This window comes from Hylobates moloch, unplaced genomic scaffold (genome assembly GCF_009828535.3).
Source record: "Hylobates moloch isolate HMO894 unplaced genomic scaffold, HMol_V3 SCAFFOLD_10, whole genome shotgun sequence".
NCBI classification, from domain to species: domain Eukaryota; kingdom Metazoa; phylum Chordata; class Mammalia; order Primates; family Hylobatidae; genus Hylobates; species Hylobates moloch.
Genome location: NW_026652285.1, coordinates 50598321 through 50612697, shown reverse-complemented (window position 1 = coordinate 50612697; position 14377 = coordinate 50598321). Strand labels below are relative to the sequence as shown.

The following is a 14377-nucleotide window of genomic DNA, read 5'->3' as shown; positions in this document are numbered from 1 at the left end:
TAATCTGTGTTAGTTTCCTAGGGCTGTTATAGCAAAGTACTTAAGATTGGATGGCTTAAGACAGAAATGAATTGTTTTTACAGTTCTGCATGCTAAAGGGCCAAAACCAAGGTTGATTTGTTCTAACTGGAGGCTCTGAGAGAATCTGTTGCCGGCTTCTTCCCCAGCTTCTGGTGGGGGCTGGAAATCCTTGCTGTCCATTTGTTTTTAGAGGCTTGCCTCTAGCCTCTGCTTCTGCCTTCGCCTGGCATTCTCCCTCACGTCTGTGTGTCCACGGCACTGTCCTCTCTGGGGCTATGTCCAGATTTCCCTTTTCTTATAAGGACACCAGTCGCTGGATTAGGGTCCACCCTAATCCAGTATGACCTTATCTTATCTTGCTTGCATCTACAGAGACCCACTTTCCAAATAAGGTTACACTCTGAAGTTTTGGGTCAGCATGAGCTTCGAGTGAACACAATTCAACCCCTCTGGCTCCCCAAGATTCATGTCCACCTCATGTGCAACATACATCCACTCCATCCCGACATCCCTGAAAGTCAACCCATTCTAGCATCAACTCTAAGACCCAATTCTAATCCAAATATCAACTCAAAAAGTCCCAAATCAGGCCGGGCACAGTGGGTTGTGCCTGTAGTCCCAGCACTTTGGGAGGCCGAGGCAGGCGGCCATCTCTTGAGCCCAGGGTTTTGAGATCAGCCGGGGCAACATGGTGAAACCCCATCTCTAAAAAAAAAATACAAAAACTAGCCAAGTGTGATGGTGCATGCTTCTAATCCCAGCTACTCGGGAGGCTGAGGTGGGAAGATCCATTGAGCCTGCAAGGCGGAGGTTGCAGTGAGCTGAGATGGTACCTCTGTACTCCAGCCTGGGGACAGAGTGAAACTTTTTTTTTTTTTAAGTCCCAAATCTCATTGTCTAAATTAGGTATGGATGAGATTCTGGATACAAACCACCCCGGGGCAGGATTCTTCTCCATCCATGACTGTGAAACTAGGTAGGATACAAGTCAATTGTACCTCCCATCTGCTCCTCATTTGCCATGTCTGGCTCAAGTATCTCAATTCCTGTTGCATAAACTTTCTCAAACAGACACCTGGGATGAACTGAATGCTAAAATGGCTTAAGGAGAGGCAGAAGGTGGAATGGAAAGAACACTGGATTGGCTCTAAAAAATCTGGGCTTTGCTCATGGTTCCACTGTGGGTCTAGGGCTGGGGTCTGCAAACTTTTCTGTAAAGGGCCAGGGAGTCAATATTTGTGGGCTGTATGGTCTCTGTTGGAACTACCCAGTTCTGCTGTTGTAGTGCAGAAAGCAGACATAGGCAATATCTAATAAGTAAACGAATAAGTGTGGCTCAGTTATAAACTCTATGTACAGAATGTATAATAAGAATAGTAAGTTAAGAATACAGTTGAGAATAGGAAGAACGATTTTTGACTCATGGGCCATGCAAAAAATCCACAGTCCATGAGTGGATTTAATCAATGGGCTGTACTTTGCTGACCCTGGTCCTGGGGAAGCCGTACCATCTCTGTTTTTCCATTTTCTTATCTGTTAAATGAGACATTCTCTGTCTACTTCATAAGCCAATATGAGCAAAAGAAAGTGATTTACAAATTAAATGACCCTCGAGAAACACAAGGTTATTATTGGGGCAGGTTCAAAAATCAGAAATAAGCTCATTTTCTTTTTATTACTTGTTTAGGTCATTTTCATCAATTTCTTCTTTATCATTTTCCGGTGGCTATTATTTCTAATAATTTTTTCTCAGGGCTAGTCTTGATTCCAAACATGAAACTGTAACAAAGTACCATGCTTAGGTCATAAAATGATAAAATGATTAGTGGTTCAGTCATATTCAGTGATAGTTTAGGAGGCATGCTATATGTTATCTTCTTTACAAAGTATCGTATAACTTGAAACAATTGATTAGTTATGGCAGGGATGAATAAAACTTTAGCTTTTATTTTCACAGTGGTGCAGTCTTCTCATTACTTATTGCTGAGTATTTATTTCTCTATTATCTGCTATTTTTTCTGTTTGTTTCTGTTTCTTTCAGAGCTGGGAACATTTTCTTATGTATGTAGAAGATAATTTAAAGTGGTTTTAGAGGGTTTTATTTTAAATATTAGTGAGATTATTGCTCAGCTAGGCTGTTGAAAGTCTTTGCCTATTACTTGACAGGCCACTTATTAAAGGAAATTTATCAGAAATTTAGTTCCGCATTTGTTTTTTAACTAACATATTTTTTCAATTAAGATATAGCCTTGAAGATTTTTTTCTTATACCTTGTCTGCTTATTTTATTAAAAAAGAAATGATTCATATGTATTTGCTCACTCTGTTGATAAACCTTAATTTTTATGAATGTCTCTCAAGAGTGTTTTATGGGAGCAATTTGAATTTATGACTTCTTGAATAAATATTACAAAGGCATTTGCTCAGTGGCAGGGTTCCTAAGTCTGAGTTAGCTCATAACTCATGTTTACTTGTGATGATTTCACAGAAGCCAGAAAAGCATCATAATTTTTGCTGTTTGCAGTCTCTTGAATTTGGGAAATTCTCATTCTAGGCCTGTCCTACAGTGAAGGAAAAAAATATGAATCCCTAAAAGGTTCTGCAGAATCTGCTTGCATGATGTAGATACAGAATTTCCCAAGGGCAAAGGTCAGCCCTATCTGACATCTCAAAAACGCGTTAGTTCCATATTCAGTAATCTCGAGAAGAAAAGAAGGCCTACAGGCTCTTCACAGCTGACCCTAGCTCCTTCGCTGCCCTTCTGCTCTGCTTATAGGAGCACTAAACTACACTGGGGTCATGTCATATTTGCACAGGACTTAAATTTAATTGTAAGGGCAATCATGACAGGAACCAAAACAAATTTTTTAAAGAAGAGTTAATAGTTGATATGGTTTGGATCTGTGTCTCTGCCCAAATCTTGTGTTGAATTGTAATCTCCAGTGTTGGAGGTGGGGCCTGTTGGGAGGTGATTGATCAGGAGGGTGATTTCTCATGTATGGTTTAGCACCATCCCCTTGGTGCTGTCCTCATGACAGTGAGTGAGTTCTCATGAAATCTGGTTGTTTGAAAGTGTGTGACACCCCCGCCCTCCCCTGCCTTGTTCCTGCTCCAGCCATGTGATGTGCCTGCTCCCCCTTCCCTTCCGCCATGATTGTAAGTTTCCTGAGGCCTCCCCAGAAGCCGAGCAGATGCCAGCACCCTGCTTCCTGTACAGCCTCCAGAACTACGAGCCAATTAAACCTATTTTCTTTATAAATTGCCCAGTGTCAGGTATTTCTGTTTAGCAATGCAAGAATGGACAAATACAATAATTAAACAGTAAGGGGATTATTTTGCCTGCCATTCCACTCCAAGTATCTAACTTAGAAGGCAATGTTTCTAGAAGTATGAGGACTGGATTTGTCTTCAGAAAGCATTTTACTCTTCCATTAGAAGCTTTTGCTGCATTCAAAATCCAGTTGAGACTATGGACTTGAGCCGTCCAGTCAACCACCACTCTTAAAAGGTTGAATGTTTTTATTTGAATTGACTCACAAGGCCTCTGCTAATTTTGTTTGAAGTTTTTGCAGGTCCCACATTTGGGTAAGTGGATGCCATTATCACTCAGTCCCTTGGAGTTCCTCCTCTTCCTGCTGTTGGGTTTATCAGGCACTAGAACATCCCAATGATTCTCAGTCTTGGCTGCACGTTGGAATCTCCTGTGGGGCTGTTACGCCAGTGCCAAAATTCTGCTTTCCTGTCAACCTTTCCATAGCAGGGAGGGAGATTTCTGGTAATCTTTTCCATGGAATGACCTAATTAATCTCCATCCAAAGGTAAATGGTGCAGGCAGTATCGACAACGTGTGCTGTGTTCAGACAGACTGGGCTGCCTTGGTTAGATTAGCCTTGACACTATCTCCAGGTGACAAACACAACAAATGCTGTTTGTTTCCTTTGAGTCTTTCAGGGACAGAGCACAGCCTCATACCCAGAGCTCCAGCTCTGAGATGCAGATGGGGGCAGAGGAAGAAGCTGCAGCGCATTCTCTCAAGGTCATATCAATGGTGCCTTCTTGCCTTCCTTCTCCTACTGTTGCTACGTAGAAAACGTAATTTCCTTTTGATGGATAAGACAATCAGAGATGCAGATTGTGTTAATAACAGGTTGAAGGTGTAGGTTTTGTTTATAATAAAAATACCATATGGGCCACGCCTGTAATCCCAGCACTTTGGGGGGCCGAGGCAGGAAGATCTCCTGAGGTCAGGAATTTGAGACCAGCCTGGCCAACATGGTGAAGCCCTGTCTCTACTAAAAATATATATATAAAACTTAGGCATGGTAGCACATGCCTGTAGTCCCAGCTACTCTGGAGGCTGAGGCAGGAGAATCACTTGAATCTGGGAGATAGAGGTTGCAGTGAGCCGAGATTGCATCATTGCACCCCAGCCTGGGTGACAGAGCGAGACTCCATCTCAAAAATATATATATACCATATGATTTTGCTTGTGAATAAATAAAGACATTATATTAGGAAATTAAATAGTTTGTATGTTTACTAATCATTAATACATATTTTGATTTACTGAGATAATTCATTAAGTATAAAACATAAGCATCGAACATCTAACTTCACATTTAAGCAATCAAGTGTGGTATTTTGGGGGTGGGATCATAGTAGAGTATATTTCTAACACCAGAAAGCCCTTCGATAAAATGTCACATTTATGCTTAAATAACTCCTCCAGCTTCACTTTCCAATCTCAGAAAGTGGAAGGCTGAATTTCCAGGAGAATTTCTTAAAGATGTGTGTGAGGAAATCAGGCAGAGTTCAGTGAAAATGGTTAATTTCTGTCACTTTTTTATTGGAGAGTTTCTCGGAGCTGGGAGTATTTTAAGAGCCTCTTATGTCCTACTTTTTAAAACATCTGTTTAAATACATTTTTCTATCCCACTTCCTCAACCAATTTGAAAAATTCAGATTCTGCATGAACCTTTGGGAACACAGAGGCCAATGTTCCAATTTTGGCCGTAGCCCAGGGTTGCTGGTTCTCTGGCGAATGTTAAACTCAGGCCCTGCTTCCCACATCCTGGTGGGTGTTAAAAATCGCATGGTCCATTTTTCTCCTTACCAGGTACTCTGTTGAGCTCTACCTGTTGTCACAACAACAAAAACAACAAATTATCCACCAAAATTAGGCAGCAGCTTTTCCATTTATCCCAACAGTTTTCTGATTAATCAATGTTTATTTTAGTGTGAAAACTGCTGTAATCAGAGCTTGAAATATAAGAGTTTGGAAAATGGGAAAGAATAAGATGGGAAAGAAACTGAACTTTCTTCTTGATTGCCATCACAATTAAACCACCCACCACCCTTTAAGCCTGAACAGGGACATGAGGAAGTTTGGGAGCCAGTGATGAGTAATAACATTGATTTGACCATTGAAATGTTAATAAATTCTTCCCCTACCTCAAAACTGAGTATGAACCTACCAAATCCAAAGAAATGCTTTTACAACCTGATGAGAAAGGGAGATCCTGCAAAGTTGCAAACAATCCAGAAACTAGTGAGGCCGTCATTCTATGTGAACACTTATGCATCCATCCAACCTATGTGAAATATTTTTTCTGAGTCTTTTAAATTGCAAGCACAGGAGTCTGAGGCAGGAGAATCTCTTGAACCCGGGAGGCGGAGGTTGCAGTAAGCCAAGATGTCGCCATTGCACTCCAGCCTGGGCAACAGAGCAAGACTCCATCTCAGATAAATAAATAAATAAATAAGTAAGTATTCAACTTTATATTGCTTTCCTAAAATATAAAGGGGAACATGTGAAACACTCTCATAATTCACGTCTTCTGTAAATGTTAGAATCATTATCAGTGATGCTAGGAACATGCTCGTTAGACCTTCAGAATTTAGTTTCCCACAGCAGGGCTGTGCCCCAGTTCTCTGGCAGTAAAAAGGCGACAGAGGTGTGTCTGTGCTGTTCTTCTTTCAGAATTGCTTTTTCTGAACATCCAGTTACTTCACTGATCAATGAATACCTCAAACATGTACCAAGAGGTAAATTCCCCTTTTGGGGTTGTTTTGGAGTCCTGCCAAGGGATTCAGGTGTTCATCTGGTATTAGTGAATTTAGGGGCTGATTTGCTTATTAACTGATTAATAAGCTCTGCAACAGTATCCTAGGCAAAATATTCTAGAAAGCATCCCCTCTGTATTAAAAGTTCAAAAAAAAAATAAATTTAAGGGGTAAAAATGCAGTTTTATTGCATGGCTATGTTGCATAGTGGTGTAGTCTGGGCTTTTATTTTTTTATTTTTACCTTTTTGAGATGGACTCTCACTCTGTCGCCCAGGCTGGAGTGTAGTGGTGCCATCTCAGCTCACTAGAACGTCCGCCTCTGGGTTCAAGTGATTCTCCTGCCTCAGTCTCCTGAGTAGCTGGGATTACAGGCGTATACCACCAAGCTCGGCTAATTTTTGTATTTTTAGTAGAGACAGGGTTTCGCCGCGTTGGCCAGGCTGGTCTTGAACTCCTGACATCAGGTGATCCACCCGCCTTGGCCTCCCAAAGTGCTGGGACTACAGGTGTGAGTTACCATGCCTGGTCTGGGCTTTTAGTGTAACCATCACTAAGTAGTGTACATTGTACCCATTAAGTAATTTCTCCTCCCTCGCCACCTCCCACCCTTCCTAGTCTCCAGTGTCTATTATTTCATACTCTGTGTCCATGTGTACACATTATTTAGCTCCCACTTATAAGTGAGAACATGAATTATTTAACTTTGTTTAAAAGCTTTTTTTTAAAAAAAAATGGTGGTAGGGAAGGGAACATGTGTTTTAAAGGGAATACATTAACTAATCCGATACAAACAAATTGTTAAAAGGTTTTTGACTTTGGTTTTGTTTTAATTTTTTTTTCTTCTTTTGAAGAAGTCTCGCTGTGTCACTCAGGCTGGAGTGTAGTGGCGCAATCTCAGCTCACTGCAACCTCCGCCTCCCAGGTTCGAGTGATTCTACTGCCTCAGCCTCCTGAATAGCTGGGAATACAGGCACCCACCACCACACCCAGCTAATTTTTGTATTTTTAGTAGAGATGGGGGTTTCACCATGTTGGCCAGGCTGCTCTCGAACTTCTGACCTCAGGTGATCCACCCGCCTCGGCCTCCCAAAGTGTTGAGATTACAGGTGTGAGCCACCTCGCCTGGCCTCTGTTTTTATCAGTAAACCTGCCTTTAGAGTGAAAAGCATATTCATTAGAAGCTAAGACAGTTTGCTTTTATAACTGATGCTTCTTTTTGGCAGCTAAAATGTTTTCAGGGAGCTTTGTGACATTGTATCTTGTGTACTTGACCTTGATTTCTGACACCAAAGCCCTGTCAGGTTTAATTTAAGATGATCTAAAACCGATGTAAAATATCTTTCACATTTAACTGTGTATTTTCCCTAAATCAAATTTTAAAATAATGGCACTTTCTCTTTTTAAAAAAATGGCATCTGTAATTAGAAGTAAAGATATGGGCTGGTTTGTGTAACTTGGCCATTTATATGACCTGGTTAGGAAGTTATTTGCCTCTGTGTGTGGGTATACAATTCATTAAAGATAAGAAGATGACTGATTTTTCTAAATTTTCTTAAAACACCACTAGCGTTCTAATCATTTGCATAGTTAAGTTGTGGTTGATTGTAAAAAGGTTGATGATAACAGGAATAACTGTATGTATTTTGAGTGCCTCTCAGTTAGCTGCCTTCCTTTTATCCTGAAGGCAGTAGAAGTGGTTGAAAGATGGCATGTGGGAAACCGTTATGACTGACCAGTGGCAGCCCCTAGTTCTCCCCAAGGCTCTGAACTCCCAATCCCAACCGCTGTATCTCTGCTTTGTGTTGATCTAGAATGTCTTCCCAGGTAAGCTGTGTAGAGACTTGCCTTTGCTTTGGGGTTTTATCATCATGATGGTCATTATTTGGATTCACTGATGTGTGGAGCCCTCCACAATGTTAATAATTACTCCAAATAAGAAAGTCTTCCTTCCAAAGGTCAAGTAAGCTCTTGGTATACTAGAAAGGGACAACAGCTGGCCTGAAGTGAAATTCCTGCCCTGTCATTTTTATCCTCAGCAGTTTTGGGTGGCTCCCCAAAACTCTCAGTGTTTTTATTCCCTTCTTCCATTGAAGGCTATGTTGGCTCCTAGTGATATTACAAAATTTAAACGTGTGAGTAACCTACCTTCAGAAGTGAAAAATCACATTCTGCTGTGTCCTGAATAGGCTACCTTTTTCACCAAAGCTTGTTTTATTGGGCTTCCTAGTTAATAAGACACTGCATTAAGTACAGTGTTATACATAATATGTCAATATAAGCTGTTTTACTTCATATAATACAAGAGTTCTTTTCAGACATATTAAAAAAGGACGAGGATATGGCCAGGCATGGTGGCTCACACTTGTAATCCTAATGCTTTGGGAGGCTGAGGCAAGTGGATTGCTTGAGCCCAGGAGTTCAAGACCAGCCTGGGCAGCATGGCAATATCCTGTTTCTACAAAAAATATAAAAATTATCCGAATGTGGTGTGCATCTGTAGTCCCAGCTACTAAAGAGGCTGAGATGGGAGAATCACCTGAGCCTGGGGAGGTCGAGGCTGCAGTGAGCCATGATTACACAACTGCACTCTGGCCTGGGTGACAGATGATACTCTGTCTCAAAAAAAAAAAAAAAAAATACCAGGATAAGCACCAGAAATACACATACACAGACTTACAGTGAAGAACCCATGTTCTCCAATATGTGTGGCTTACAGGTGCATCCTCACCCTCTTCCTGCTGATGATACCTCTTTTTTGGCTCTTTATACCTATTTTTGAAACAATGAATTAATGGATGGCCCCTTGCTCCCTATTTTTGAATGAATGAATGAGTGGCCCCTTCCTTCAGACATGGGCATCCACATCTCCTGCACTCCTACACATCTCCACACCATAAGAACAAGCACCTGTGGACAGGAAAGTCCTCACAGAGAGCTCAGGTTGAAGGGCAGGAAGATGAAGAATTCCCATATATTTTTCAGGTTGCTTGATTTCTGTTAAATTTGGTGATGAGAGGGTTAAAGGATTGGAAGAAGATTTTCCCTAACCAACGTGCCATTTCTGTGATTCCTCCACTCTCTCACTAGCAGAGAAAGGTCCAGACTGCACCAGACACTTGGCTGGCTCTGGCTGTTCACACATCTGAGTCCACCCAACACTGGGCTCTGTGTTAAGGGAAATCAAGAGCCTGTTCTTTTTAACCATGATCCTCACTTTCCCATTTTTAAGAGACAGGTTGTCATTACTGTTGTGAGAGATGTTTTGATTTTATATATTTGGCCAGAGATTACTCTTGTCACTGTCCACAAAGGTGTAACTTGATGTCCTTCCTAACCCCCATGCCAGGTCAAGACCTGTGTTACATTCCCCTGCCCCCTACCACCCCCCACCGCCAACCCCAAGTGGGGTCTCATTCTGTTGCCCAGGCTGGAGTGCAGTGGTGCCATCTCAGCTCACTGCAAACTCCACCTCCTAGCTTCAAGTGATTCTCCCACCTCAGCTTCCCGAGTAGCCAGGACTACAGGCGCACACCACCACACCTGGCTAATTTTTGTATTTTTAGTAGAGGTATGGTTTCACCATGTTGGCCAGGCCGGTCTCGAGCTCCTGGCCTCAAGTGATCAGCTGCCTTGGCCTCCCAAAGTGCTGGGATTACAGGCATGATTCACCTTGCCCGGCTGACCTGTGTTACTTCGATTATGAACACCCATCTATGACCGTTTTGCTTCTCTGCCTCCAAGTGAGTGGTATCTTTGCCACTAGAGGTTGACATGAATGGCTGACAATGCCAAATAATAATTTTCACCTAGGAAACTTAGACAAGGAGACCTAACCCATAGCAATAGCAAACGTTTGATAAATATTTGTTATACGAATGAAATGAATAGCGCAAGCTAAGAGTGCTTTCTAAAGATTGGGCCCAAGAGGAGATAAAATGGGCAACTAGTCTGGTATTACAGAGCTTCAAGGATTTAATGGTCCATTGCCTTGAGGAGGAGATCCTTGAGTAAAGGTTTCCTGGAGACCTCTAAGTCTTCAGTGACTCTCTCTGCTTGCAGGTCATGTACCACCTGCCCCTGTTAGTGCCCATTTCTCTGCATAGTGTGAAACTCTGTTACATGGCTGTCTCTTCCAGCTCTGTTTTTTTTTTTTTTTTTTTTTGAGACAGGGCCTTGCTGTGTTGCCTGGGCATGGCTCACTGCAGCCTTGACCTCCCAGGCTTAAGCAATCCTCCCACTTCAGCCTCCTAACTGGGACTACAGGTGCGCACCACAATGCCTGGCTAATTTTTTTATTTTTTTGTAAAGATAGGGTCTCACTATGTTGCCCAGGCTGGTCTTGAACTCCTAGACACAAGTGATCCTCCTACCTTGGCCTTCCAAAGTGTTGGGATTACTGACATGAGCCACGGAAACTGGCACCAGCTCACTCTTAAATTCCTCAAGAGCAATGCTGTATTCATGTCTGTTTCTTCCAGCTCTCAGACAAGGGCAATGCATAAATAAATACCTTCGGAATTCCAGATGAACACCGTTAGAAATCTCAAGTTATTATAACATAGTTTTGGCATTTTCAAGGCGGGGAACCCGATAGCAGATCAACAGGCTCTCTTTTACTATTTTTGCAAGGCTTGTGGTTTTTGGCAGCAGCGTCTGCCAGGCTCTGCCTCGTGCTCATTTAGCTTCAACCACAGTGACCTCCTTTCTTTTGGTCCCTGTATTCACAATGCTCCTTCAAGCCCAGGACTTTTCCACATGCTCCTCTCTCTGCTTCCATTTTCTCTTTGCCTGCCCAAGTCTTTCTTGTCCTCCACTAGAATGGAAGATCCATGAAGGCCAAGGTCTATGCCTACTTTTCCCCACCTTTGTAGCTGTAGTGCCTGACATAGATGCAGGCCAGTTTGCCAAAAGCCTATCCACTCAAGAACCCATTCCTGGGGCAAAGGAATATGATTTTTTTATGAGCCCATACAGGTGACCTTAAAGCCACATTCTGGCCTTTCTTGCACCTGTCTCTCACAGTGTCCAGCCTCATTTCCTCTCCCTATTGGATTGTGGTTTCCTGCTTCTCCCAGGCCTCACTGTCATCTCACATCCTCCATCTGCCGGAACGTCCTGAAACTGATTTCCTTTGTACTCATAAATAGCTAACTTCATTTATTTGTCTTAAATAAGAAAGCTGGCCTGGGCACGGTGGCTCACGCCTGTAATCCCAGCACTTTGGGAGGCCGAGGCGGGTGGATCACAAGGACAGGAGATCAAGACTATCCTGGCTAACATGGTGAAACCCCGTCTCCACTAAAAATACAAAAAATTAGCTGGGCGTGGTGGTGGATGCCTGTAGTCCCAGCTACTTGGGAGGCTGAGGCAGGAGAATGTCATGAACCTGGGAGGCAGAGCTTACAGTGAGCCGAGATCCCACCACTGCACTCTAGCCTGGGTGACAGAGTGAGACTCCGTCTCAAAAACAAAAAAAAAAGAAATCTGATATTATAGAAGACTTTCTTTGACACCTTCTTTTCCCACCCACCCTCCCTTGGGTTAGATACTCTTTCCAGTGTACCTGTAATGCCCAGCATCCTTCATATTACATTATAATTCTTAATTTATGCGTCTCTCCCACTACAGACCAAGAGTTCTTTGATGGGGAATCATGTCGGGTTCACCTCTGCATCCCTTCGGGCTCAATAAACGTGAAGTCAATGACATTAAAACCCTGTGTGAAGACAATATTATGAACTCAGGTATCTGAGAGATTCATCTAGGTGGTAGTATCTACAACCTCAGAGGATGTGCTCAGCTGTTCTCCCATGGGATAGAATTTTGCCTCCTTGACTTTGGGATTGTGATATCGAGCAAAAGGCAACAGAGGTCCACATGGCCATGTTTGTCTTTTTCCAAAGAAATATTTGGCCATTGGAAATATTGCTTCTCAGTTGCAAGATAACCAAAAAGCCTTGCATGGGGCCCTAAATCTAGTTTGGGAAGCTTGGGATTGGCCATGCTTAGCTCTTGGGATGTGTTTGTTGAGCTGCAAATGTACCCTTCCAGGAAGAGTTAAGTCTGTGACAATGACTTCTCAAGCAGAGTCACCAGACAGCTGTTTTAGAATCCCTGAGGGCCCAAAAAAAAAAAAAAAAAAAAAGTGCTGAAGGGAACAATGGCTTGCTTATGAACTAGGAGAGATATTCAATAGATAATACCCTTTTCATCAACCAAGTTTTAAAGAAATTGAGGATAAGACCAAACAGCAAAGCATAAGGTGACCAAAATGTATTGTGGTTAATGCTGAAGTATAGAGAGCGTGGCTCATAACTGGAGTGAGGACTTGTCCTAAACCCAGAATGTGGTAGACTTAGCTATAAGGTCGCCATGTGTTCGGGAAGACTCAGGCCTCACCCAGCAGGGCAGTCCTCTAATGACATGGAAGAGTGGTGCGAAAGACAGGAAGGGGCAGAGGCCAGGAGTGTCATGCAATTGGTGTGCCTCCTCATGGAATTATTGAGTGTGTCCCCTGTGTCGTAGACCCATCACAGTTGTCTCTTCCAGTACTTCGTGAGCTCCCTAAGGGCAGGGACTGTGTATACTTCTGGGCGCTAAAATGAGTGTGAATCCATGCCAGGCACTCTATGCCAGTCTTTATTGGAAATATATCATTTTATCTTAAATAGTTCTTCAATGTAGGTACTATCACTTGCCCTGACTTTAGAGATACGGGCACTAAGGTTTGTGGAGGTAAATAACTTTCCCAAGATCACACAAGTAGCACATGTCAGAGTGGGAAACTGAGCCCAGGAGGCCTGACATCCCAGGCAGAGCTGCTAACTGTTGTTCTTTATGCTTCTTGATGGGTGATTCAAGGCCTTGTGTAGTGTTAGTGTATCATTTAATGATCTGATTATGAAAGTACTAAATGAGGTGATTGGGGGATTCTCTGTCTCGAATTCTCTATTCCTGGCCTTTCATAATTCCTTTCTCCCTGGCTGGGATCCAGCTGGCTTACACAACTGTCAGTGTAATCTCTATCAATATTTACACAAGGGGTCACGCCATCACAGAAACCAGAGAAATATCAGGATTAGTGCTTTCACTGGATGAAGTTTGAGGATTGAAGAACCTTCTGTTGAATGGATTTGAAATAGTTGCATAGAAAATATTTTTTTATTTTCCTTGAAGAGAAGTAAACAAGCCAGAGATTATTTGAAATTTATTTTGCTAATTGAAACAAAGCATGACAGTGACCTTCGAACCAGTGCCAGTAAAAATCAAATAAAACCTGGATAGTATATTCTGAGAGTGATCTAAATGAGATGCCTTTTAGTGGGGGTTTGTTCAAATGCTTAAATTTTTAAAAAGGATGAGGTAAAGCTATGTTTATTGATATAAAAAGATTATCAATATATAACAGGCATGAGAGAAGTGAGGTATAGAAAGAAGTTTATGTGTTTATGAATATCCCTTTGTGTATGAGATACTTTTGATAAAGAATACATAAATAGTTACAGATATGTTTTTTGTTTTTTTTTTTTTTTTCAAGTCCGCCTCCGGTTCATGCCTTCTCCTGCCTCAGCCTTCCGGTAGTGGGATACAGGTGCCCGCCACCATGCCGGTAATTTTTTTTTTGTAGAGACGGGGTTTCACCGTGGTCTCGATCTCCTGACCTCGTGATCCACCCGCCTCGGCCTCCCAAAGTGCTGGGATTACAAGGGTGAGCCACCGCGCCCGGTCCAGATATGTTATTTTTTCAAGAAATAAGAAACTGTAAAAATGATTACCTTTGAATGGAGTGGGAAAAGATAATTTCCCTGTTAATTTTTCTGTTATATTCAATTTACTTTTTCAAATGTGGATAGAGATTATTTCTGCAGAATAAGATTATCTCTGCAGAGATAAGTCATCTTAGTTTTCTTTTTTTTACTTCTCTTTATTAAAAAATTAAACATAAAAAACCCAAATGCTACGTTTTAATTAAAAATAAATATTAGCAGTTTAAAATTAAGATATGAGTAGTAACTCTGAGAAGAGTGACTAAAACTCCTGTAGTCCCTTTAACGCTGACTTCAAATCCACATGAAGTTATCCTGGGGGTGTGGAGTGTATAATTTATGTTATTACAGATTTTTGTTAAATAAATCCTATGTTTGTGTTCTGGAAATATTTTTGTGTACATGCCTGTGCTTCTGGGTCTGGATTTGTATGGTTGGAAGAAACACTGGGCAAAGTGAGGGGGACAGTGGGGGCCAAGCAGGCAGTCGGGGCTGTGTCACCTGGAGCCATTTCCTTCTTGGAGAG

General features: G+C 42.1%; 1 protein-coding gene and 1 long non-coding RNA gene across 2 annotated transcripts in view; one reads left to right on the top strand and one right to left on the bottom strand.

Annotated features, from left to right (window-relative positions):
• Positions 1–14377, top strand: part of GNA14 (G protein subunit alpha 14) — a 227156-nt gene that overhangs the window by 123416 nt on the left and 89363 nt on the right. The gene's annotated exons all lie outside the window — the stretch shown is intronic.
• The window catches only part of LOC116475177 (uncharacterized), a 79432-nt gene continuing 65106 nt past the window's right edge, over positions 52–14377 (bottom strand). Inside the window, exons 3-5 of the long non-coding RNA XR_004249839.1 lie at positions 8753–8854; positions 8231–8308; positions 52–315 (exon numbers count right to left, since the gene is read on the bottom strand). This is a non-coding gene — a long non-coding RNA (uncharacterized LOC116475177). The remainder of the gene's footprint in view (positions 316–8230; positions 8309–8752; positions 8855–14377) is intronic.